This window comes from Cricetulus griseus, chromosome 3 (genome assembly GCF_003668045.3).
Source record: "Cricetulus griseus strain 17A/GY chromosome 3, alternate assembly CriGri-PICRH-1.0, whole genome shotgun sequence".
Lineage (NCBI taxonomy): Eukaryota > Metazoa > Chordata > Mammalia > Rodentia > Cricetidae > Cricetulus > Cricetulus griseus.
Genome location: NC_048596.1, coordinates 203981556 through 204005162, shown reverse-complemented (window position 1 = coordinate 204005162; position 23607 = coordinate 203981556). Strand labels below are relative to the sequence as shown.

The 23607-nt window shown below is 44.1% G+C and overlaps 1 protein-coding gene across 18 annotated transcripts in view; it reads right to left on the bottom strand.

Moving 5' to 3' along the window:
• Pard3 (par-3 family cell polarity regulator) overlaps window positions 1-23607 on the bottom strand; it is a 543701-nt gene that overhangs the window by 446350 nt on the left and 73744 nt on the right. The window lies entirely within an intron of this gene.

Below are 23607 nucleotides of genomic sequence, written 5' to 3'. Positions count from 1 at the left end.
ACACACACACACACACACACACACACACACACACACACACCCCTTGTAATTTGGGAAGTAATTTAAGGAGGACACCAGTTATTCTTGAACTCCACAATAACTCTGATGTATATGCTCATATGAAAATACAGGAAACTGTGTTGCTGTCATGAACTGATTTCCCAAAATACACAGAATTGCTACCCAAAAGTTGTGTAAATGCTGTTTTTTCCCTAAGAAGGGATGTTTGATATGGTTCTATCTTGAAAACAAAAGATGATTGTTAGCTTAAACACAGACTCCACCAGGTCTATGAGCCAAGATGATGCAAGGTAGTGGCAAAGGTCAGCATTCTCTGGATAATGCCCAAACCCATCTTTAGCACAGGCATGCCTTAGATACACTAATACACAATACATGTCACAGAAATGGAGAATTATTCTCTTTGTCACTGTTTAGCCAGCAAATCAAGCAGCTCAGGCCTTACTATACTATAACCAGGACAGTGCACACTGCCTCAGCTAATGAGACTTCTGTAAAAGGAACTATTCATCTAGAATAATAACACACATACCACAAACAGAGATACATACTATACACACAAGATACATACACAAACATACACACACAGCATACACATGCACACACCACACACTATGTTGGTTAGAGTTCCTAGTAATGTGATAAAACACCATGACAAAACAAACACACACAAAAAAAATTTGGGGAGGAAAGAACATATACCATTCACTTATACATTCTGAGACACAGTCCATTAAGGAACCTAGAGGTAAGGAACTAAATCTGAAGACATGGAAGAGTACTATTTATTGGCTACTCAGCCTGCTTTCTTATACCATCCAGGATCATCAGCCCAGCAATGGACTGCCCCCAGTGAGCCAGGCCCACTCATATCAATCACTAGTCAAGAAAACGCACTATATACTTGCCTACAGGCAAATTATATAGGTATTTTCTCAATTGCAAGTCCCTCTTCCAAAATTACTATAGCTTATGTCAAGTTGACATAAAACTAACCAAAATACAAACACACACACATACACACTACACTACATACACATACATACATGCATACACAGACACACATATACTACACTACTAGACACACACACTACAGATACATATACATACAAACACATATATGCATGCACAAAACATACATACACACACACACACACACACACACACACACACACACCCCTTGGCAGTTTCTTCATCTATGTGGCTTAACTGATCCACATGGTTCCTTAATTTTAATGTTAACCACAGCATACTTTCAAGACCACCACTTGGAGTGTTTCAGAATTTGTTGTTTCTACATTTGTTTCTCAGTCACAGCCCCAAGACAAACCACAATCCACATTCCACAATCCAAATCTTCTTATCAAATGGTGTATTAACCATGCTAGGGAAACTTAAGTAAGTAATGCCCTGTGGTGAATAAGAAATAGGAGCCCCTCAGCTCTCGCCTGGCCAGTTAGAATATGTGCACTCTGCCCACCACCACTCACCCACACTCAGTAAGTCCTACCATGAACAAACAAGCTTAAATGGCAACTTCACTTTTAAAACATTTCTACACACACAAGCAGACAGCCCTCCAGACAGTTTACTGACCCTGCTCTTCATAGACCTATCTCCTTCTGAATTAGCAACTGTGAGCTTCACAGGCATTGGAGCCAGTCTGAAAAGGACCTCCTACCTGAGCATTTGCTCAACCTCCTGCCTTTATCCTTTCCTGTCTGTTCTATGAAAAACTCTTCCCCAATACTGCCCTTTCCCAGCCCATCAAATGTGGGCCCCACACAGCACTAGCATCTCCATTCAGGACTCCTACCTTCCCCCAGCTCCCCTGTCTACCTGCCATGTCTTCTTGGGCCTCATTTTGTCCAAGAAATCTGACACATCATCATGCCCACCGGACAGACAAGGAGATCTACAAGTGCTAAACACACATAGCTCTCATCCTCTAGTTGATAAATCAATTGTGCAATCAGCTTAACCACAAATGATTTTTAAATAATTATTGAGAAGAGGGGGGTGGCTCAATCAAATGGCATGCTTTTAAGAACTTGAGTTTGGTGGCCAGAACCAGGTAAAAAACACATGTGTACCTATCAAAACGCAGACTTGTGGAGCCCCATCACAACAGATGCATCTATAAGACATTTGAATACCTAAGGCAAGGCAACATTGCCAAAGAGGGAGTGGAAAGACTGTAAAAGCCAGGGATCAGGGAGTTTGCTGTGAGAATATGTCTCCTAGTAATTAGTACATACTAATGGCATAAGTACAACAATGCAATACATATACATATATACACATACACACACACACACACACACACACACACACACACACACACACACACACACAGCATTTAAAAAAAAAAAAAAAGCACCATGTATGGTTGCACATCCTTGTAATTCCAGCACTGGTATCGAGGAGACTAGAGAATCCCTGGAGCTATGTATGAAGACAGTCAGTCTAGCCTAGATAGTGAACTACAAGCCTCCGAATACATACATGGTACATCACAAGAACATGCACATGCTTACACGTACACACAAACACTTTTACACAATCGATGTGCTTGTTGACTCAGGCTGATTTCCCACAGTCCCACTGCACTGAGGCATCCACCCACCACACTCCCAAAGTTGCTCATTAAGTCAGCAGCAGCTTCTGCATTGTTACAAGTGCTCCTTTCTCAGTCCTTGGTCTACCAGCAAGATCTGGTGCTGCCAATCACTGTCTCTTCTCTGAACTATCCCACAATTTGTTGCATCCTCCAATAACTGAGCATGGTTTCCTGAACTTGAGACTTGTGGACTCCACATCAGGAGGGGCCCTGATTCAGCAGTCAGGCACACCACATGGCTGTGACATGTATCCACCTGCTATGTGCTCAATGAAGTGATTTTTGTTTTGTTTTGTTTTGTTTTCTGAGACAGCGTTTCTCTGTATAGCTTTGGATCCTGGCACTCGATCTGGAGACCAGGCTGGCCTCAAAATCACAGAGATCCAACTGACTCTGCCTCCCGAGTGCTGGGATTAAAGGCTGCGCCACCAATGCCCAGCTCAATGAAGTGATTTTCAAAGATGGGGAATGGGCACATGACTGGCTCTCCACATGGAGTACACCTCATACCAGATGTAAGAAGGGATCTGCGCCAGGCGGTGGTGGCACACACCTTTAGTCCCAGCACTTGGGAGACAGAGGCAGGCGGATCTCTGTGAGTTTGAGACCAGCCTGGTTTACAAAGAGGTAGTTCCAGGACGGCCTCCAAAGTCGCAGAGAAACCCTGTCTCAAAAAAAAACAAAACAGAAAAACAAAAACAAGAAAAAAAAGGGGGTGGGGTGGGATCTGCAATGACCTCCCTCCACAGTATGAAGACCGGGAAGGGCTTTATTGTTGCTGCTGCTGCTGGTGGTGATGGTTTTGTTTTCTTTTTAATTTGGGGCATCACTCTGTTCACCCCCCTGGCTTGTCTGGGACTATGTAGACAAGGCTGACTTGAATTTGTGATCCTCCTACATCAGTTTCCTGACTCTTGGGTATATAAACTCTTTCCCATTGCTAACACATAACCCTTCCATTTCACCTTCCACCTATCCTTTCTCAAGTTTTGAACATTCTTACTCTTCGTGTGCTTTACAGACTCCATATTATTCATGCCTAATATTTTCTTTTATTAAAGTTATCTTTTAAAACTTCCCGGTAAATATCCTCCCTGCTCCCACCATTCCTGCTGTTTTCAGAGTTGTAAGTGTCAAAGCGGATATCTGATTTTTCTGTATCTGACTCATTGCTCATAGCAGCCATTACTGTTACTTGTTCCCACTTCTGTGCGGCAGCGAGTGTGAATGAGACACTCTGCATTGGCACTGAAGTGCACTACCAGGCCAGAAAGACTCAGTTCTACACACTACACACCCTTGCTCAAACTTCAAGTAATACTTTACCACAAGAATGTGGGAAATAAAAACACCAGCATGGGAGTTAAAGACCAAGCAGGCAAGACCAGGGCCTGAAAAGCCCACTCCTGGGCATGCACTCCTATTGCAGAGAGAGGCCAGCAATGGACACCACAGTCATGAGTGACTATGGCACAGGTACCTTTTCAGACCACACATCAATAAAGACTAGAGGAATAGCTATTAAGAGTTTATCTTCCATATACTGTAGTGTCCACATTTGCCTGGTCTACTATAAATGCCACCTCTTCCTGTAAGAAAGACCTACAGATAAAAACAGGAGCTCAGGCCCCAGAATAACATGCAACGGGTCAAAATACAGGAATTGCCACCAAAATAATGGGTAACTACATGACAAATACAGTTGGGATACATCCAACGTTTCACAACAATCCACTATCCTAGAAGCCACTGCTAATAGAGATTATTCCCTGGGTAAGAGCTCAGTTGGTAAAATGCCTGCTAGCAAGAATGGAGCCCCGGGTTCCATCCCCAGCACCACATAAAAGCTGGTGTGGTGGCATATGCCTGTAATCCCAACACTCCTGAGTTGAAGGTAGAGGGATGAAAGGAGAGGCTGTGTGTGGTGGCATGCTTGGCATGCTTATCTAGAGCTGCAGCTGGCAGTGAGCAGATTTGAGGCTCAATGCTAGAAGGTGTAGCTGAAAGGAGGAGATCTGTGCTCATTGAGCCCTGTCTCAAAAAAAGAGGTGGAAAGTGGATTGAGACAAGATATCCAGAGTCAACCTCTGGCCTCCACAGGCACAGGGGTACACTGCACATGTCCTCACATACACAGGAACATACACCTGCAGTAACAAGTAGACACAACAGAGAGAGAAAGAGAGAGAGAGTGTTACAGGATAACTTGTAGAATAGTTTTGTCTACTACTACTTTGTGGACTCCAGGGACTGAACTTAGATAGTCAATCTTAGTAGCAGGTGAGACTTATTACCAGCCCAACATGCACAAATTTTTTGGGGTTTTTTTGTTTTCAGATTTTTTTTATTTGAATTAGAAACAAGATTGTATTACATGACAATCCCAGTTCCCTTCTCCCTCCCGTCCTCCCCTACCACTCCCCAACTAAAACCCTACCTATCACATATCCTTTCTTCTATTCGTCACCTGACTCAACCTTTCTGCTCCCTCATGCCCTCTGCATCCTTCCTCTTCTTCCCTTGTCATTCTCGTAGCTCCCTCCCCCCTCTTCCCATGCTCTCAATTTGCTCAGGGGATCTTGACCCTTTCCCTTTCTCCAGGGGACCATGTATGTCTCTCTTAGGGTCCTCCTTGTTTACTAGCTTCTCTGGCAATGTGGATTGTAAGCTGGTAATCCTTTACTCTATGTCTAAAATCTGCATATGGGTGAGTACATACCATGTTTGTCTTTTTGTGATTGGGTTACCTAGCTCAGAATGGTTTCTTCTAGTTCCATCCATTTTCCTGCAAATTTCAAGATTCCATTGTTTTTTTTTTTCCACTCCAAAGTACTCCATTGTGTAAATGTACAACATTTTCTCTATCCATTCTTCAGTTGAGGGGATGATTCCTGTTTCTAGCTATTACAAATAGTGCTGCTATGAACATCATTGAACAGATGTCCTTGTGGTATGAATGTGTTTCTTTTGGGTATATGCCTAAGAGTGGAATTCATGCACAAATTTTTTAAACTAAAAAATAAAATCAAAAGCCATCAGCAGGAAGCAGTTGAGAGTATTCTAGTAGCCTCGAGATTCCTCAAGAAACACTCTATCATAAAGCCCATGCCTTGTCTACTTGTAAAACTTAAAAGACAGAAAAAAAAAAAAAACTTTAGAAATGTAACCTTCATTGTACCTTTCTCTGGCAAGTACTAGAAGATGTGTTCCAACAAAACAAGAAATAGACTATGAACAAAACTGGCATGCCTCATGAAACAGACCGTGTAAAGGAAGAGAACTCCCTGAACTATATAGATCACTGGCAGACTACCCTGAATGGTGACAAGAACCCAGAAAGCTGTTGGGGGCAGACACAGAACATGACCCACCTTGAATGAAGCCGCCAGGATCTCCCAGGGAAATGTCTCGGGGTGATGTGGAAAGAACATTCAAAACACTGAAACCCACCAGACCACCTCCCAGAAGGCAGGGCTTGGGCAGGGCTAAGAGTCAGAGCACAGAAGGCTTCTGAGACAGCACAAGTGTGGAAAGAGGGCTGTGCAGCTCAGCTACAAGCAGCATTTCATCAGAAGAGTAATTCACTTACCCAAATCATAACTACATTTGGTGGAAAGCAGTCTATTAATAAGTATATGAGAGGGACCGTGGGGGGAATCCAAGACTGGTTTTCTGAGACAGGGAGAAAGGAAAACACACTGGCCAAGGGACATGGTCAGTCAATGAACAGTGAGAATCTAGTTTTTTAAAAAAAGAATCAAGAAGAAATAATGCAGGCAATTTACACAGAAATATGCTGGTACATTCCAAAAGAATGGGCCAGAAGTCAGAGAGTGGCTCCCACTCACTGCCATTCTTGGAGTACTGCATGTATGTATGTATGTATGTATGTATGTATGTATGTATTATGTATGCTTATTAAGAAGCAAAACAAAAGTTTTGAGTTTCTCCTCAATGATAACAACCACTTAACATTAAGCATCCATTTACCCAATTAGCCACAAGGTAATTACATCCCTAAGACAACGAAGCCACTGTTGTTAATGACAGAACAGAGTGAAAACATTTCATTTTTGAAAGCTGGTAGAACCAGTCAAAGGAAATAGTCTTCATTCTAGGCGGCTCTGTAACTGTATGTCTATCTATGTGCACCAGCAGGCAGTGCTGTAAGGACGCATCTATGTAAGCCACTAAGCAAGCAGTGCTGTAATTATGTACCTATATAAGCCACAACAGACATTTAAATATGGGGTCTAACTGTGAGGGTTGTTTAATGAAACACTGGCATTTCAAGGCAAGCATGACCTACACAGCTTTGCCTGATTTAACCATATTTCCACTTCAGAAATACATGCCTTTAACATAAACTTATAGAACTAGTTTTATCAGTTTGCTGCAGTAACACAGTTAAAGAGTAAACACATTTTTGTTACCATCTCAACAATGGGTGGAAGACATGGATGGTCAGACGTCATGCCTGACATTCAACAGTGAAATGAGCTGCATTCCTGTTGGAGAGTGACGAATACTGAATACATGCACTCCTCAACCCCTCTTCTCAACCCCCAAGCCACACCCACGGTAATGCCTCAACACTGCCCAGCATACAAGAGAACCACAAGTCTGTTGCCCCACGGGAGAATGGATGCAGTCACTTCTCTGGGTAATCAAATGGCAAGGGGGGGGGGAGAGTAAAGTCCAAGTTCACAAAAACTAACTTTGCATGTCTTGTTCTTTTAGAACTAGGTAGTCTCTCACAGGGCACCTGGGATGTTATTGGCCTCTCCTCTCATCATATTCATAAGGACAGGCACAGGAAGTCTTTGATTTCTCCCTATTCCACACCAAAGAAGGAGCCAGGGCCACTGACATAGATTTCATCTCAATTCTGGCAGAAATAAGACCCTTCCTGAGTCAACCCATAACCTTCCCAACAGGCAGGCCAGGGATGGAGAACCCAGTATGCAACAGGACAAATAAAAAATGTAAGGTACTTTTTAGAAACACAACTAAAGATTTTTTTTTTTTTTTTTTTTTTTTTTTTTTTTTTTTTTTTTTTTAGGAAAAGTCCAGGACTAGGGGAGAGTTGGCTCAGTTAAGAGCACAGACAGCTCTTCCACAGGACCCAACTTTGGTTCCCAGCACCAGAAGGCACTCACAACTGTCTCTAACTCCAGTTCCAAGGGATCTGACTCCTTCCTCTGGCCCCTGACGGCACTGCACATAATGCACAGACACATGCAGGCAAAACATCTATACACATAAATTAAAAATGAATAAAATCTAGAGAAAGTCCACCTCAGCCAACCTAAGAGCAGGGCAGGATGCTAAAGACAAAACCCTGTGAAAAGGATAGCTAAAGAAACTTGTTGTATGACCGATGAGTCATTGTGTGAACAATGTGCAGCAGTTAAGGAAACACACACTCTGTTGGAAGGGAATGCCTGCTGCAGTGGTCATGGGTGAGCAGTAGCATACTAAAAGGCACCTCATGGCAGCGTCTGTGTAACGTGGGGTTATGTGCTTGTGAGGTTAGGAAGAAGGTGAACACCATTAAATGTCAACAGCTAAGAAGCTAGGCAACGTGTGAACTGGTGGGTCAAATTCTTTTCAAGAAAAAAAAAATGTTGTCTGTCATTTTCAAATAACGGGGACTGATCAAAATCAAAGAGACTACAGAAGCACGATCATATTCAAATGTGGCTCTTGGCTGAATCCTTGTAAGAATTTTTACAAAGAAAAGAAAGTCAGGCTAACAATGTGGTGGCTCAGTGTTGGAGCTCATACGTAACTACACAATTTTCAAGCAAAATACCACACAATTTTTAAAAGGGTTGTAGTACTGGGGAATAAACCTGGGCCCTAGGCTTGCTATGTAAGCATTCTAACACTGACTTAGCTATGTCTTCCCCTTAATATTGAGACATTGTCTCACTCAGTTTCAATAGACAGCCTTCAATTTGGTCTACAGTCCAGGCAGGCCTGCCTTGAACAGATAGCTGGGATTACAGGCCTGTAATAAAGTTTAAAGACATCTTGTAGACTACTTGAAATCTGTTACCATAGATATTGTTTAATTGATAGACTGTTAGGAGATAATTGTTAGAAGTTGTTAATTTTCCTAATTGTAATACTTATTTTGTAAATATTGAAGTAAATAGCCTTCGTAGAAAATGCTATGAAATATTTGTCAATGAAGTGTCATAACACTGGCTGTTGTTTTCAAATAGCTTGTTCAAGCTGAGGGATGGCTCAGTTAGCAAAGTGCTTGCCTTGCAAACAAGAGAACCTGAGTCCAATCACCAGAACAATGTAAACCTGCCAATCACCAGAACAATGTAAACCTGCCAGGTATAGCGTCTTGTGCTTGTAATCCCAGTGCTAAGAAGATGGAACAGGAAGACCCCTGGTGCTCGCTGGCCACATGGCCAGAAGGTCAAGGTCAATGAGAGACCCTATTAACAGAAGTGGACAGTGTTCCTTGATATGCCACTCAAAATCATTCTCCATCAACACACACACATATGCACACGCACATGCACGGGCACAGGCACGCACACACAGGCACACACATACACAACTAACTACATGAATACCCATGCAAACCAATACATATACACCCACATACTGAAACCTAGCTTGTTCTCAATACAGATGTAGACAAGCATACACAAGTAAAAACCTACTGTGCAACATGCATCTAGGAAAATACCAATCATCCCAAGTCTTTAAATCAAGAAAGGAAACATAGAGAATAGTTATGAGACAAGGAAGAGCTAAGGTTCCCAAGCAGAGAAGTCTGAGAAAGCTATGTCCTCATGCTGACATACTAAAGGAGTTGGCAGCGTAGCCACTCCTGTATGCAGTAGCTGGCCAGTGGAGTGTGAAGGTGCTGGAGCTGGACTATGAGGAGAGGTTTCTCTGCAGAAACAGAGCCAGGGTGGGGCATCATCACATGACTTCCATCTCTAGCATACCTCCCACTGCTCAGGCCGACCAGCTGTCAGCAGATAGAACTAACCCCCAACTATCCTTGGACTGTACATAACAGGAAACCAGAGTAACTTGAAACAAATGCAGTGACTGAGTTAATAAGACAAGAAGCCAGCATGATCAGTGTTCTAGAGTGCAAACTATCAAGCACATGATAGGGGAACCTGGGGGATGGAAATTTTTATTCAATGCTAAGGATGAATACAAGACATTACATGTGCAGGGCAAGGAATCGACCCACTGAGCTGAACCTCCAAACCATTAGTGCGAATTTGGGGGAGAGACTTGGTATCATGCAAATATTTGTAAAGACTTAAAATTGAAAATAGCTACAGATTCAATAACTAAAAATGTGGAGAGATAAGTGTGGTTGATCTCCAGCTAAACGTGCAGTTTTCTAAAACAAGTTGAGCGCATCCAATCCATGGAACACTGACCAGCAAAATTCAAGCTTTATTCCTAGGAGTGAGTGGGGATGTGGTTCAGTTGGTAGATGGCTTGCCTAGCATCCATGAAGATCACATTCCATTCACAGCACCACTGGTATAATGGTAAATGCCAATAATTACAGCGCTTGGAAAGTGGAGGCAGGAAGAACACGCTTACCTTGGCTACATGATGAGTTCCAGCCCAGCATGGTCTACACACGACCATGTCTTTAAAAAAGAAAATCCTTAGAACACTCTTAGTTCAAGGGAAGTCACACCTTGGATCCCTACAAGTTGGAGGTGCCCCCCACACACACACACACACAAACATTTTCTGGTTTCCCCTAATGAAGTTGATAGAATCTTTGATCTAACCATTCAAACAGCTGGTGGATGCATTTCTTCCTTTCTTGCTGCTTGTCAGTCTTGGTCAGTACTGTAATTATACTGCCACCTCATCTCACTTTGCTCCTACCCCATCTTGCTACCATAACAGTCACAAGCAGACCACACAACCCCAGCCTGCCTCCTGGAACATACCTGTTCTTCACCAGAATGCTGCCATAGCTGCATTCTAAACTACCCTAGTTGTATTTACCTTCCCATGTCTGGTGGGAAAACCTCCTCTTTAACATGGGCCTCAGCCCTGGGGTAATCATCTAGACACTGACTTGTACTGAAGAGCCTTTTCCTTTGTGCTCCTGCAGTATTCTGTTTTTCCCACTGGTAAAATACCCAAAGGGATTTTTATAGGCTTTTTTTAAAGTGCAGAACAAAGAACAAAGCACTGTGTTATATAAATGCTGTGTACTAAAGAAAGAGAAGACTAACTGTAGTACACAAAGGAAAGGCTTCTTGGTAAATGAGATCAATAAACAGTCCTGTGCTTTGCTATCAGCCCACAAAAGCACATGGCCAAGCCTGTCCCTCATCCTTCACCCTCCAGTTCTCCAGCCTAAGGAATCCCCATTGGTTACTGTCTTATAGTCAGATGACACCCAATATAAGGCTGTCAGAATTCAAATACACAGACTACCCTTAGACACCTTTGCTCTCACCCTCAGGTTAGTTTCATCTAGAAGTCAGGGTACCCTGGCATCTGTCCTCCAGTCCTGGTGAATGTGAGTGACTGGAAGAGGCCAGTATGGCCATCTGATAGTGAGAGAGACAAAGCAATAGAGTGTGTGAGGAGGCACTAGATGTGCAGGGCATCCAAGCAAAAGTATTAACAAGGCAGACTGTAGGACGGTCTCAAGAGCTCCATCCGATGCTCTGCCACCATGAGCTCCCTGACAGCTGGCCAAAGGTCATGTACCCATCTCTCTCAACCCCTGAGTTCGCCAGGTGAAGGGCCACAGGTGGGGCTGGGGTGGGGGAGGTAATGAAGACAGTATTGTGTCTAGGGAAGAGCTCAACTGGCCAAGTGCTTGCCTCAAGCATAAGGACTTAAGTCTGGTTTCCAGAAGCCATGACTTTTGAAAGAGACAAGACATGACAGCATGTATTGGTAATCCTAGCATAGGAGTTCACTGACCAGCCAGCTTAGCACACTTGGTGATTCCTCGTTCAGTGAAAAACTGTCTCAGAAAAGGATGGACAGCGCCTGAAAAACAACATGGGAGGCTGAACTGTCTGTCTCCCCCCTCCCCCCTCTCTCCAGTTTAGCAACTCACACAAACACACACACACACACCCGCCACCACCATCACCACCACCACCAGCAGCAACACCACCAATCAGACAATATCCATCACTTCCAGGAGTGTAAGGAAAGATGCTTTGCACCTAGTTATAGGCTATGATTCTATCAGGATTGATTGGAGCCAAACTGCAGAAAAAAAAAAAAATCCATCAACTCAAAATAGAAACAGGGACACAGCAAAAGAGAATCCAAATAGCCACCCTAGGAAGTCTTCAAAGGCAGCTATCAGCTGACAAAAGAAAATCTACACTCACATATCCACTACCCAGACAGCAAAAAGGAGTCCCAACATAGACCAAAGGGAACTCTTTGACCTTAGAAATAACACCCCCACTGAAATACGACCCAATCTCAACAACTCAAAATTCCCTTAGACCAACAAAGCAATCTGAAAACAGCTCCCTTCTCCCACTTAATCCAAACCCACCTCTTGGCTTATTCATGTGTAACCAAAAATCAAAAACAAAACAAACAAACAAAAACCACAAAAACAAAAACAAAACTTCTCTCAGATTACCCCATCACAATCACACATAGTAATCCCATACACCTGGATACTCCTAAGGGATTAGGAAGAAAAATAAAGCCCTGGAAGACTCAATACCTACCTCTGATTTCCCCCTTGGAAGCCTGGGGAAGCACTGAGCCAACTGTAGCTTGTGGCTTTTCCACTCAAACTCAGCCCAGCCCACCCTGTGCCGGCTCTGGGTTGGGGCCCCACAGCACCACATTGTCACAATGCCAGCCTGGAATAAGGCAGGAAAGGCCCCAGACAGTGGTGCTCAGCATGCTACTCAGAACAGCCCATGGGAGAGTGGCAGGCCTGTGCTCTGAGGTTCCTGGGACTGCTGATGTCAGAGGAGCGGTTGCCTCTCCTCCCAGTCTTATCCTCTTCAAGGGAGGGATCCACGATAGTATCTTCAAAGGATTGCCGAGACAGAGGTACTCCTTCCTGTGGCTCCACTGACTACTGGCAAGTAACATAACAGTCAGAGCAGAGCTGAGGGAATGACAGCCTCACAGACCAGACCTCCATGTCTGTCTGTCTGCCCTGTAAACCAAGGAACGAACTCTCCTCCTACTAAGCTGTGTGTGTGCTTGTCTGTGCCTCCTGGAAAGTCAAGCTCACACTTAACCAATGCAGCACTCTGGCCCACACTCAACTTCTTGGTATAGATGTACTTTCCTGACCCTGGCCTTCACCCACTTTTATCTATCCCAATCAATCCACCAGAGTTGAAATGACAGATACCACATGCTACCATTTATTTCCCTGACACATATTTACATAACATTCTTCACTCATTGGGGGGGGGCCTTTGGGCAACAAATAAGCCCCACCCTTCTGAAGATGGCTCTGCCTTTACTCTCAGCCAAAATAAGGACATTTTTACTATATTTTTATTAATTCTTAGAGAATTTCATATCATGCATTTTGCTCATGTTTACCTCCCACAACTTCTCTGCCTAACATCTCCTAGATGCACCCACACCTTCCTGTCACATCCCCAGCTTCACGTCCTCTTTTATTTTTTTTTAACTAACCCATCTTACCCAATGTGTGCTGCACATATGCTCCTGGGCGTAGGGCCATCCACTAGGGCCTGCCTGGCTGACCTACCAGGAGCGAGACTACCTCTCTTCCAGAAGCCATCAAGTGTCCATGGCTCCTCAGATAGGGGTGTGGGTTCAAGAACCCTTGCCCCCTCCTGCTGGAATATCAGCTGGCTTGGTTTTGGTTAATATTGTGCATGCCACCACAACTGTTCTGAGCTGATGAGTGTCTGTCATGCCTGTTGACCCAATCCTCTTACAATCGCTCTGTGCCCTGTTCTGTGATGGTCCCTGAGCCTGGGGACAACTGTGTGACAGAGATGTCCTGTCTGTGGCTGACTGACCTATTAACACTTAGTCTGTTATAGGGGAATTAATCTGAAACGGGGAAATTTTTAAGGGCTAATCCCACATGCCTTTTCTGAGCAGGTTATTGATCTATACTTAGGAATATGTTCATAACAACATTAAAGAAACAGAGTCTATGAATTTGAGAAATAGCAAGCAGGAAGGAATATGAGAAGGATTGAAGACAAGGAATGGGAGGCTAATAGATTCTGTAATTATTTTAATATTTAAAAATGTTTAAATATTTTTTTAAAAGAAACAGCCTCAACGTATTTCCAGAGAATGACAGCCACAATACCAGGTAATCACCTACACTAAGGGCTTCAGAAACAGGACCAGCGTCCCAAAGTGACACTCCCAAGCACACTTAAAGTCCCTTATAAAATCCTGCTTGGAAACAAAGAAACAAATTAGCTGTGTAGGAACTCCAAAGGATGTAATTACACAGCTGGTAATTAGGAAACAGACTTCCTCTCAAATGACAACACTGGAAACAGCAACATTATCAGCTGAGGGAGGGAGAACACTGGAGTAAAACAGGTTTGGGAAGCTTCTCCAAACAGGTAAACAGTGGAGAGTGCCAGCTGAACAGGGCAGAGACAAGAGAAGAGTGGAAGCTTCATGGGGACAGCATCAGGGAGGGGACTTTACAGGGACAGAGTGAGGAGTTTCCAGACATGGGGCTAGAACAGGGCCTTCCTGACAGAGCCAGAGAGAGTGGTGGCAATGCTTGGGTGAGCACGGCATCCTTGGGCCGCTACTCTATCACTAACCACTGTTTGGCAATGAAATTGCTCAGTGGTCTGGCCCTACCCAAGCCACTCCACCGTAGGCAACACAGGCCGACTCTATACAGCACAGCCCTAGAGTCTGAACTACAGCCTGAATGAAACACACTCCAGGAAGATTTTTTTTTCCCTAAATAGGGATAAATGAGATAACTGTCCTCATCAATATATACTTTATATCATGTAAACAACTCAAAAAGCACAATTTACACTGTGTGTATTAGGGGCTGGAGAGGTGGCTAGGGGTTAAAAGCAGAGGATGCTGTTCAAGAGGACCTAGGTTCCATTCCCAGCACCCACATGGTTGCTCACCATCTGGAACCCCAGTTCCAAGGGACTGATGCCCTCTTTTATCCTCCTCTGCCACCAGGCACACACATGGTACACAGACATACATGGATGCAGAACACTAAACACAAACAATATTAAAATGTAAATAACATAAACCACTTGTAGTGTTTGGCTTCTCTGCTACTATGATAAAACACTGACCAAAAACTCAACTTGGAGAGGAGAGGGTTTATTTGGCTTACATGTCCTAATCATTTTGGGAAGCCAAAGCAGGAACCTGGTGGCAGAAACCATAGAGGACTGCTGCTTACTGGCTTGCTCAGTTGCCTTCCTTACACAAAGCAGGACCACTTCTCTAGATCAGCATCACCCACAGTGGGCTAGACCCCACATCAATCATTAATCAAGAAAGACTCTCCTACAGGCCAATCTGATGAAAGCGTTTCTTCACCCTTCAAAAGGGTCCCTCTTCTTGGAGGATGGCACAAACTAATCAGCTCACCACACTCTGTTGAACACATACCTACAAACATAAACACTTGCATCAACCAGGTTCTGAGCTACATGGAACCAGCCACCAGGCAAGCTTTCCAAACCCGAGATTCCAGCTCCACTAGACCCCTTCAGAAGACTCTCCAAGTGAAAACACTCAAATGTATTAAAGGACCCCTGCATGGCAGGCTCCTGCTGTCCCACCCACTTCCAAAAGACTCGAGAACCTCCACAACAGCCAGAGATAACAGCATTTTGTGAGCACACACCACTCACTATGTACACAGCATGAGCCAGGCCCTGAGCTCCTTCCCCAGTATCAACAAAGAATGAAAAGGAACCTGGGTCACCCACTCATCATTTTAGAACATATGGGTACAACAACCAGTTTCATGAGCACACTCCTATTCTCCATGATTTAAAAGCAACAAGGGCCTAAAAAGTTCAAAACCAACACCCAGTCACAGAAATCAAATGCCAACACATGGACAGAGGGACTCCAAAACTGTGAAACACTGACGGCAAAGAAAGAACACTTCATAAAGACCCATCACTTCATTTCAATGGGGGACTCTTAGGAGACAAGTAAGGGCTTGGAATGGGAATCTGTGTGTTTGAACAGGATATGGACATAACCTGTACCTGAGCACAAATATTTCCACCCACCTTACCCCTTCTTCCAGAGATGGTGACGAGTTGTGCTAAGCTGGCCTGGGCCAACCCCTGCCAGAAGAACATGGTAGAGCCCTTCATGTGAGAGTGCCCGGTGCTCAGGACCTGGCCCTCAAGCATCACCAGCGCTACTTTTGTGTTAAACAACTGTCATAAGGAGGTACCTGCCTAGGACAGCAACAGCAAACCCAACAAACCCACAAGTTACAGTAGAAAGGAAGAAGCATACGAGAGATCCCAAGCTACAACTGTTTTAAGTTCTAAAACTGTAAAGATTGCTTGAATATTTTATCAGAACTTCTCTTAAACCTTTCAGGTTAAAATCTCCGCTCCTCAATGTGTTTAATAGTTCCTTAAACATTCCCTGAGTGTCCTGTAGTAGCTTTTCCTGTTTATCAAAAGACTAAAATAACCAGCTGGCCAACAAGACTAGACAAGGAAACAAAACTTGTTGGACGACCAAGGCCACAAATATGTGCCTGTGAGTTCCAGAGAAACCACCAGGAGAAGCCACCCATGAAAGAGTGTTCATGTGACAGCAAGCAGACCATCCCTGCCATCACTAACCCATGCCCTCCAACATCCACCCCACAGAGAAGACATTTAAAGCAGTCTGAGTAAGACAAGCATCCTGAATTTAAGAACAACAAGACTTAGTTCTTGTGTCCCAGCAGCGTAACATGTATGCACCAGTGGCTCAATTAGCATAAGAGTCAGCACACAATGAATGTGAAATAAACATCAGAGTTCATGCACTGGTAATCCAAAATGGGATGAGCCTGAGGGACTATGGTGTCTGTTTGTTTCTAAGAGAAGCCTGAGGTTTCTTCCCGTACAGGCCTGCCCATAGTCACCTGGCATTCCTGCAAAAACTTGTTTTTCCTTTGTTTGAATACTCAGAGAATAGGGTTGGGGCACAAAGCACCTTAGAAATAAACTGCCCCTCAAGTCAATTGAGTCCAGTGTGTTTTATGGGCCTTCTTTTTTAGTGCTGGTTTCTTTTATTTAAAATTTAAGAAGAGGAGGGGCAAGGAGAAGGAAGAGAAAGAAGAGAAGGGAGAGGAGGGGGAGGAGGAAGAGGAAGGAAGAGAAGGAGGAAAAGAGGAGGATGAGGAGGAAGAAGACCTCCTCCTTTGGTGGCTGGGAAGATGGCCCAGCAGTTCAGAGCACATTCAGTGTCAAAGAGAACCAGAGTTTGGATCCTAGGACCCATGTAACAAGTCAGGAGTCTTTGCAACCTGGAACCTCAGCTTGAGGAGGAGATATAGGGAGGAGGGGACAGTGATAAAAGGATCAGTGCCTGGGGCTTACAAGCAAGCTGAGAAAACAGGAGCTGTGGGATGAGAGAGAGTGCCTCAAAGGAAAAGGGCAAAGAGAGGTAGAGAACACAGGATCCCTCTCCTGGCCTCTGTGAATACACAGGCTTGCATACAGGCTTGCACATACACATAAGCAAATCAGTCTTTCTTAAGATTCCCTGAAATAATGCCACCTCATACTGGATAAAAACTTCTTAAGACACACATGTAATGTCAGTACTTGGGAAGCTAAGGCAGGAGGATCATGAATTTCAGGTCCGCCCAGAATTAATAAAGAGATTCTGCATGTCACAAATTGGGAAGAAGGGAGAGGAGGAGAGAATGTGGGAGGCTGAGAGGAAGGGAGGGAGAGGGGAGGGAGGAGGGGAGGGAAGGAAGGGAGAGAAAAGGAGAAAGACAAAATTACAATCCCAGTGACATCATGAAAATGGTCCAAAGTTACTTAGCAAAGCTAAATCCAGTACAATTTCAAGAAAAGTTTGTCTTTAAGAGCCATCCCTCCTTAAAGTCACATGTTATAATGAAACAAAACACTGTTCAGGGGAAGAGAGGACCACCAGCTGTAAACGAATTCTGCTTTACACCAGAAAGGAAGTCAAGTCTTGGACAATGGCCACACAATCATGAGGACCTACCACTAGGTGCTATAGAATCCATCTACAACCCCAGCCCTGGAGCTTGGGGACAGAGGGACTGATATATCCCTGTAGCTCATTGGCTAGCAAGCCTATCCAATTGCTGAGCTCTGGGTTCAGCAAGAGATCATGTCTCAAAAAAAACTGTGGAAATATTCTCTCTCTCTCTCTCTCTCTCTCTCTCTCTCTCTCTCTCTCTCTCTCTCTCTCTCTCACACACACACACACACACACACACACACACACTTTTTTGTCAGCTGGACAATAATGCCAAAGGATCTTGAAAACAATGATTCATTTCTAAATCAACACCAAATCATCAAAAGAAAACTACATAGAGCAGTGTGATCTCATGGCAAAAATTAACTTGGCTCTAAGTTTTAAGTAATGTAACAAGCTTTACAAAGACCCGTGAAGCAACCAAGTCCAAAGTTGAGAACAATGCAGTTATTCTGGGGGGAGGGGTGAACCTTAATCTTTTAAAATTGCTGCTTCTTTAGTTACACCCCTATTCTTCCACAGAAAAGAATCTAACCACTGTGGGAGGAATGGAGATTGAAGTAAATCCTGTGAAAGGAAGGCAGAATGAAGCTGGTTCCAGAGGAATGTGGCATCCTGGCAGGTGGCTGATTCTTTTCGTCCAACCACACAGCACCAGGTGCAGTTCAGGGTTGAACACTCCAAACTGGGTGGACTGGAGAAGGAGCCGGTGAGGCAGGTAAGGGCACTCCTCAGAGCTGCCTGAGGTCTGCTACCCATGAATTCACATTTCACATCCATTGAGGCAGCTAGAGGAGTCCTGTTCACATCTCTGGTCATAGACAGGCTGAGTAAAACTGTCCTGGAGGGATTGGTGATTTCACCAGTTATGACTGTGACAGCTAATATAGGGAAATTCAGACATATGGTGGGAGATACAACCAATGCATTAAGTATCCCTCTAACCTGGATGTGTGACAGAGATCACGGAGAGGTCTACAATATCTACAACCAAGCACACATACAATGTTGTAAATACACATTAACTTAACAGTAAAGAGAGAGGAGAGATTCACCACCAAGCATCCTGCCATTCATCCCTGCCGCCCCCCCTTCTGACCAACACAGAAATGAAAACACAATTTATTCATACCCAATGCTCTGCAAGACATCACTGCAAATCACAGGCACAGAGAAATGAAACAAACACTGACATTGCCACAATCAAGGTGTAATTACTGTGTCAACCCTGACCAGAAAAAAGTACATAAAATCCACGGAGTTAAGAAGACGATGTCTGTGTGCATGACAGTGTGATACACCATCACAGAAGACAAGCTTGCACAAGGGCCACAACCTTACACAAGAAGTACCTCAAGGAGGCCATCTGGAGATGGCACAGTGACACATACTCATCACCTCAGCATACAGGAGGCTGAGGCGGAAGAACTGCTATAGGTCTGAGGCCACCGTGGCTCCACAGAGAGTATCAGAGTCACCAGGAATACACAACAGACCCTACCTCAAAAAAATGGGCAAAAAGAAGACCGCTAGGCCCAGAATCTGATGTCTAATCCAGGACTGAAGTCACTCATTATGAATCATGGCAGCATTTAGTGCTACAAAGTGTCAGATATAGGTGTGGGTAAGGTGTTTCACACACACACACACACACACACACACACACACACGGGGGGGGGGGGGCCCCCGCACAACCAACGCACACCTGGTATAACCGTGTGTTATAAAAACTACCTATCTTCCTTGCTGCCTTTGTAAGTTAAAGGTGTATAACCCCTGTGGTTCTGTTATACACTCCCCAAATTATCCAGGTAGGTACTGTCTTGGCTTCACAAGCATCTTTCAGCTGGGGTTACTTGTGATTTTGTACAATGTCGTAAAAGTCAAAATGTTATTAAATATTAATCAGACCACAGTAATTAATCTCAGCTTCCTTTTATCAGAAACCTTCGGGATATCCACTTTAACAGTTCACATCCTGAGGAAAACGAAAATACAACCTCTTCATAAATCTTAAGTTACCCTGGTACACAGTGCTTTGAGGTAAACTTGGGCACTGATTACAGTGAAAAAGACAGGAAACTGCAGGATGCAGGGATGGTTTCTTTGCCTTAAATAGTTCCTGGCTTTCTGGGTAACACAGTAGAAAGTCTGAGGCAGGGCTCAGGCTGCTGTATAGCTCTGACTTTACTTTGGAGACAGGCTCTTACTGGTGTTGAAATCCAAGCCACCAGCAGATGGCACTCTCTGAGCATAAGCAGATGTGTCCATTCTCTGCAGACTCAAAAAACGAGGGCTCCTGTGTCCATCAAGGAAAAAGCACACTTAAAAGGAAACATGGTGACCAGCATTCAAAGACATGAATAACTGAAATGTTCAAGAGAAAATAAAAAAATCAATCTGAAGCTTTTACAAAGCAAGTAACACTATTTAAGGTATTTTTCTAGGTAACTCTTTTCAAGGTTAAAAAACAAAAACCAATGCATTGTGCTGGGAAACTACAGCATGATCTATGACTTTCTCTCTGCAGTTGCCGTGGCCTTGGGAGCTGAGACAATAACCCCGTGGGTAAACACTGGAAGTTCATATGGACCTGAGTTCAGATCCCTGGCACCTATGTAAACACTGGACCCCATGAAAAGCTATGTTACCAGGTGCCAGAGAACAGAAACAGGAAATCCCAGGGAATGGGTATGCAGACACCAGCCAAAATGGCAAGCCCGAGCTTCAGTGGGAGGTCCTAACTCAAAACCTGGGGGCTCAAGAGAAGACACATTGGGGTGTGGAACATGGTAGAAGGAAAGAGCCAACTTTTCCAAGTTTTCCTCTGGCTGCCACACACTACAGTGGCACATGCATGTGTGCACAGACATGAGGAGTCGTTTAAAAACTAAAAAGTCAAGTGGACAGCAATAAAAGGCAACTGAAGTCAACCTCTGCTTACCAAACACGCATGCACCTGGTGATTACACATGTGCGCAAGCGCGCGCACACGCACGCACACAGACAGACAGGCAGACAGACAGACAGACAGACAGACAGACAGACAGACAGACAGACAGACAGAGACTCACACACCTTTCCAACTCATCTTCATTTTTAGCAGCTTGCCCACCATCCATTCTGTTTGTTTCCCTCCAGTCCTCTGACACCTCATTTTACTGGAGAAGTCTGTTTCCTTTTTTTTGTTTTGTCTTGTTTTTGTTTTTGTTTTTCAAGACAGGGTTTCTCTGTGTAGCTTTGAGCCTATCCTGGCACTCGATCTGGAGACCAGGCTGGCCTCAAATTCACAGAGATCCGCCTGCCCCTGCCTCCGGAGTGCTGGGATTAAAGGCATGCGCCACCAACGCCCAGCAGAAGTTTGTTTTCTTTACAATGCTGAAGTGGAACCCACAGACTCCAGCAGCCAGACAAGAATGCCACTGACCTCCATCCTGGCCTAATTGTATTGATTGCTGTCTCATTAATGCTCAAGTTTCTAAATTTGTTAGTGGGGGAAAAAAATCTAAGTCTGCTAATGACTTTCTAAACTGTCCAGTAAAATATTAAGTTATATGTAATAGGCTATCCTGTTCTTAATCCCAGTCAAATATTTAAATAATCTGATTATTGCAACAGTAAGCGGGGCACAAAAACACAACAGAAAATACAAATATGTTTATTAATCAAATGGGCCAGTTTCCATAAACCAGGATGTCCTAAAATTAGGCACATCATACTAATGTGTATGTTTATTATGTATCATTTCAAAACAAAATATAGAAAGGATTGTTATTCATGGGCTACTTCCCAAAAGCAGTCCCACAGACACTGCTGAAGAAGTTTTATGTCAACTTGACACAAGCTAGAATCACCTGAAAGGAGAAACCTTAACTGAGAAAATGCCTTCATAAAATCACACTGCAGGTTATTTAGTGATTGACATGGGAGGGCCCAGCCCATTAAGGGTGATGCCATGCCCCAGGCTGGTGGTCCTGGGCTCTCTAACAAAGTGGGCTGAGCAAGTCATATGGAGCAAGTCAGTAAGCAGCACCCCTCCATGGCCTCTGCATCAGCTCCTGCCTCCAGGTTCCTGCCCTGACTTCCTTCAGTGATCAACAATGCCATGGAAGCATAAGCCAAACAAACCCTTTCCTCCCCAGGTGACCTTTGGTCATGTTGTTTCATCACAGCAATGATAACCCTAACTAAGATACAACATCACTTAGTCCGTCTACTGGATACTTCAGCCCAAGGGACAAAGCTAAGCTAAGGACATAACACCCATGCCAGGCACAGCAGAGCTTTTAAAATCACCTTTGTGAGCTTCCTAGCTACTCTCTCAGGCATGAAAATGGACGTGTAAGGAGCGAAGTGTAAAGACTGCTAGAAGGAAAACTTCACAGCCACTTCCCAGTTTCCACAGAGAGAAATGCAGCAAGAACATTTAACTCACACAGCTGTTACAAGGATTAGATGAACCCAATACATTTAAAGTACTTCAAATGGGGGAGGTGGCACACGTCTGTCCTCACAGTCTGAAGAAAGCTGGGGTGGGAGTGTAGTGAGTTGAGATTCCAGCCTGAGAGTAAATAGGTAATAACAGGTGGACAGATACATAGCAGAAAAGGTATTGTGATTATCTGTACAATTCAACTATGAGATACAAGCTTTATAAAATAAAACAAACAATTTCAAATAGCTCAGGGCCTTTAGTCACTGCTCAGAAGGTACTGAGTGCTATTTTGAAAGCCAAGATTTTCAAAAGGGTCCTTGCATTTCTCAACTTTGTGAACTTAAGTCTTACCATGTGAAATTTTCTGGAAAGGCATACATACTCAATGCAACCTATCTTTAAAGAGACTGAAGAACGAACTGATGGGTCTCACCCTGGATTTATCAACTTGGTTGGTTAACCAGTAGTTACCTCCCAGGCCAACCCAGACCCACTCAAGGAGGAATTCAGGTGGGGTTAATAGGATGTCTGATTGCCCTGGACTAAATAACAAAAATTACTGTGCAAACCGGCAACATCTCCACAACTGCTAGAGCAGCTCTTGCCCAATTGCCTGATGTGGACGAATTGTGCTGCCTTCAAGGATGGGAGGAAAGGGGGAGAAAGAGGAATCCCACACTTTCATATAACATGAAAATGTAGTATCTAAGCATAAATTTCTAAAGATAGGAACATATTTCAATCCTTCCAGGTTTCAAGTTCTTTGTGGGTAATCAACACCTCACAGATTTCTGCCTAAAATGTGTTTCAGCCTTCCACAGAAGCCATATCATTTCCTAAAGCTCTCTGCTATGACTATTTTTCGACCTAGGTCAGAGCCATCAGAGGTAATGACTTCAGAAAACACAAGTTTGCCTGTCCCTGGTTCCACAGCCTTACATTCCCCTCCCTGAGCACAGACCTTTGTGGCTTCTATAACCACAGGGTGCCCAAGGCCACAAGGACCTCTTTCTCTGCCTGTCTGTGGACCTCCCTGTTAGCATCTGCTGGGTCAATAACAAACTCAATGGGTTTGGGCAATAAGCACCCTCAGCCGTGGTCCCACCTGACCAGTAAAAGGGCTGGTATAAAAATCACTCACAAACAACAGACCAACCTGAGCAGAAAGGTAGCTCAGTCAAAAACACACTCTGCCATGGAGCATGGGAGCCAGACTTCAATCCCCAGGACTTATAGAAGGCCCAGGATAGTGACACACACTTGTCATCTTCCACAGGAAGATGGAAACAGGTGGGTCCCCAAGGTATGC